Here is a 4,938-nt window from a genome sequence, read left to right on the forward strand (position 1 = left end):
AAATAATGCATCGCCTTCACAACGACCATATTCCCGCTGGAAAGCCTTTTGAAACGAGGCTTTTCGCAGAATTTACAACTTTCTAAATTTGCATCATCTTTATAATATAACATGCAACCATCTTCACAACAATCAATTGTCATCGACGAAAGTCCTAACTTAGAAACCAATCTCTTTGCCTTATATAAATCACCAGGTAAGCTGATATTTGGGTCAACTAGTTCACTCATAAGGTCAATGAAAGAGTCCATGGCCGTTTGAGAAATATTCCAATAAAATTTGATACTTAGTAATCTAACTGCAACAGACAGCTCAGAGTGCAGACTTTCTTCACGTAGTGGACGACTAGCTTCCTCTAACTGTTCATAAAAACGTTGTGTATCATTATTAGGAGTTTGTTCAACATTTTCATTGGGCTCACCTCCGGAGTGCATCCCAAAAGCATCCGCAACCATATCCTGAATTCTAGAATCATGATTTCTATTCTCCACCAACCTACTACTTTCACCAACAACCATGTTATAAAATATTCCACGGCTACCATCGATCTCATGATTAGTCCACACAAAGTAATTCTCTATAAACCCCTTCCTATAAAGATGAAACTTAACTTCCTCCGATTTTTTAAACATCACACAATCGCACTTGACACAATGGCACCTGATTACTCCTTCAATTTGGTATGATGAATGTGACATTGTATGTCTAATAAAATCATCAATCCCTTATACAAAATCCTCCCACAATCCCCGCCGATTAGGATAATTTCTATTGTACATCCAAGTACGATGTTCCATCTATACAAATAAAAAAACAATATTGAGATATTTCCATAAGTATTAGAACTACTTAATTTATTTTACAATTATAAATTAATTAAATTATTTTTAGTTAATTAAGATAATTAATTTTTACTAATTATACCAAAATTAAATTAGAGTAAATACAATTAATTATGATTTATTCAATTTAAACATAAACTATAAGTTCAATTCATACCCAAAAGATTTAATAATTATCCCTAAAAGTTCAACTCACATCCAAAATGTTTAACCATTACCCCTAAAAGTTTAATTTATATCCTACAAGTTCAACCCATACCCTAAACAATTCAACTAATACCCTAAACAATTCAATTAAACTCACACAACATAAGCTCTATCCAAAAAGTTCAACACTTGCCCCTAAAAATTCAATTCATACCCTAAAAGTTCAATTCATAAGAACAAATCTTAAAAGAACAATTCAATTCAAAGTTAAACATTCAACTCCTAACTAAACTACTCAAGTCAATACAAACTTAAACATTGAATTTACACCCTAGTAATCAATTCTATTCAATTCAATATAATTTTAACATGACCTAAACCCTAGATTTCAATAAAATTCAAATTTAAACAATCAATTAATTAATTCATAACGAAATAAAAAAAATATTAAAATTATACAAACAATGTAAGTTCAAATCGAAACCTATAATTTTTAGGAGGCGGAGGGGCAGTGGCGACAGTGGAGGCAGTAGCAACGACAGTGGCGACGATAACGACGGGAGGGGGGGACAGTGGCGACGTGGGGTGGGGAATGAGATTTGTGTGAGGGAAATAGAGAAGGAGTGGAGGAAGGGTGTTGTGTGTGTGAGGGAGGAGAGAGCGGGGAGTTGGAAAATTTTAAGAAGAGATTAAGAGAAATGAGGGGGAAAGCCCGTATTTGGGATCCGAAATTAGAATTACCGACCGACGTCGGTCGGTACACTTAAGTGACCGCGCGTTGACTGTGTTTGACCATTAACCGAGTCGGTCGGTTATTTTTTTTAAAAAAAATATTTTTTTTGTGTTATTGTTTTTTAAAATATTATAAAATATAAATAATTATTATAAACTATAAGCATTTATTTTATTCTCTCTTTCTCTCTCACACACACATATATACTATAAATAATTATAAACTATAAGCATAATTTTTATAAATAATTATATTAACTAATTACTTTTAATAAATTATAAGCATATATTTTATTCAGACACACACACACACATATAAAGGTATATATATGAGATGTTTATTTTATTCAAATTTCACATTTCATCTTATATATTCATTCGTTTTATAACTAATTACAAATCACATAGATTAATAAATATCGGTCAAGACGTTTTACCTTTTGTATTCATCTATCTAAGTTAATTTTCTAAGTTATAATTAAGTATATGAGTAATTTCACATACACACACACACACTATATTGTAATTGATGATCAATCACATACATTACTACGTACGAAAAATTTATCAATTGATGAATTGGTAAACCAATATTATTCTATTTTAAATATGTTTAGTCGATTGTTATATTAACTCATTTACTTAATGCTAATAACTTCTTTCGTTTCTTTAATTTGTGATCCATATATACATGTCAAAGAAGTTTAGTATTCTTCTATATTTCATTCATTCATCACTAATAATGCATGACATAGATTAATCGATATAGGTCGAGACATTTTGTTTTTAATATTCATCGATATAAGTCGAGATGTTTTGTTGTTAATATTCATTGATGCATCTAAGTAAGTTATAAGTTGATGAATTAATTTACAAATAGATATATTTGATGATGATCAATTATATATACTAATTAGATTATTGCTTCTTCACAAGTCTATCCCCAAAAGAACCCGACCTTGTGGCCCTAGCGCTTCACGTTTTTAGATGCGGCTATACCAATTTATATACACACACACTTCGTTGTACTACTTTGACTATATATAGCTTGTTATAGTATATGTTAGTGTATTCGTTATTTGTATTAAAAAATAAAGTGTTAACAAATTATATTTATATTATTTCGATAGTAAATATTAATGCGATTCAAAAGTTTGACCATGTTTGACCCATGAACCGACCGAAATTGGTCGGTTATTTTTCAGAAATTACATCAATCGACCAAAGTTGGTCGGTCAAATCTTCCCCTGTAATAACCGACCGACTTTGGTTGGTAAATTCAACTATAAATTTTTATAAAATATTTAAAATAATAATATAATTATTAAAATTTAAAAATATGGGTTCACATTACCGACCGATGTTGGTCGGTAATTAAAAAGTTGCTTGACGAAGCAAGTCTGACCACTGCGGTCAAATGTTTGATCAATATACCGACCAATTTCGGTCGGTGTATAATTTAAAAAAAATATAAAATATTTTTTTGGTAGTTTCTGTCCGTTTTGGAAGGTGATTAACATCTTTTTGCCACTATCTTTCTTTCCGAAAAATGCAGCCCCTACCATTAGTCGTCTATGGAGATCTGGAATTCGGTATTGAATCAATCCAATATTTTGTTCGGTCACTTCAACAGTCATAAAAAAAAATCTAATTCTATTGAGTACTCTTAACGAGCAAAGCGAGCCCCTTTATTCTGAATTTTGTAATTCAGAATCAATCAAATCTCCCCAAGTAGAATTTGAACCTACGACCAATCGGTTAACAGCCGACCGCTCTACCACTAAGCTACTGAGGAACAACATGTGGTTCTTATGCCTACTTGACGAAAGGGAATGAATCTGAGATTCTCCTTTTCATTTTCTCCAGTAGGGAATGTTCTCTCTTTATTCTCTTGAGAGACAAGAAAACATCCAGGTACTTGATAGGAAAACTACCATTTTTTTATTCCTCTTCAATGATCTGGAATTTCTGTGAGGAGAAAAAACTAGAAAAAAGAGATGTCACGACCCAAAAATCCATTAAAGGTCGTAATGGCGTCTAACACCACTGTCAAGCAAGACAACAATAATTGATCGACTTAATTACTCATTTTAGTATTTTTGAAATCATAATTTCCTTCAATTAAATAATATGAGATAAAATTTACAGAGTAAATGAAAATGTTTTCGCAACTACGATACCGAACAACCCATAAATACCCCCAAAATCCGGTGTCACCGTGCATGAGCATCAACTAGGATGTAAAATAAAATACAACATCTTTCCGGAATACAAATTAGACAGGAAAAATATAAATAACTCTGAAGGAGACTCTGCTGGCTGCAGATCATAACAAGGGATGCAACTCATCTAAGTTCCCGTAATAACCGCGTATCTGCGCTAACAAGGCCACTAGACATATATGTACCTGCACAAAAATGTGCAGCAAGTGTAGTATGAGTACGTAAATCAACGCGTACCCAATAAGTATCCAGTCTAACCTCAAAGAAGTAGTAACGAGAGGTCGACTCCGACACTTACTATGAGCTAACAATAAAATACTGGTGTCATAATTAAGCATGGATTTTCATAATATAACTGAAAACTCAATAACCGAAAATAATAAACAATTCTCTTACTAATAAAATTTCCGAATCTTATTTTCATCATTTAACAATTTATATCTCAAGCAAATGAAGCAATGTCAAGTATTATTAGTTCCAAAGAGTTATCATGCGCAAGTCATGCCGAGGTCGTACGGCCCGATCCAACATAAATAATTAAACTGTGCACTGCCGAGGGTCGAACGACGCGAACCATAGATGCTTTTATTAACCTGCCGAGGCGAACGGCCCGCTCCCATGAGAGTAGTAAAAATTTACCCTGCTAGCGGAATATAATTGCACCACGGTTGAACATAAATTTCTCAAGTTATTATAATATTCCCCAATTCTTTTCACAATACGAAAATCAAATGAAAACTTTTCAAATTTCGAAATCCTTAATTTCAACTCTTTTCAAAGCAATTAATAAGCATACTCAAATCTCAACTCTTTTCAAGGCAAATAACAAACATAATCAAATAACGGTATCAACAAGGCATGGTGTAAACCTAAAACTATCCGGACATAGGCATAATTAGTAGCTACGCACGGACTCTCGTCACCTCGTGCGTACGTAGCCCCCGCAAATAAGAGCACCCATAAATTCAATTCACTTATGGGGTTAATTTCCCTCT

The 4,938-nt window shown here is 32.7% G+C and overlaps 1 non-coding gene across 1 annotated transcript; it reads right to left on the reverse strand.

Moving 5' to 3' along the window:
• Positions 1-3,444: 3,444 nt before the first annotated feature.
• Positions 3,445-3,516, reverse strand: TRNAN-GUU (transfer RNA asparagine (anticodon GUU)). Its single transcript has one exon. It is a non-coding gene; the product is annotated as a tRNA-Asn (tRNA).
• Between the last annotated feature and the right edge of the window lie 1,422 nt (positions 3,517-4,938).

The sequence above is a fragment of the Nicotiana tomentosiformis genome, chromosome 5 (assembly GCF_000390325.3).
Source record: "Nicotiana tomentosiformis chromosome 5, ASM39032v3, whole genome shotgun sequence".
Classification (NCBI taxonomy): Eukaryota; Viridiplantae; Streptophyta; class Magnoliopsida; order Solanales; family Solanaceae; genus Nicotiana; species Nicotiana tomentosiformis.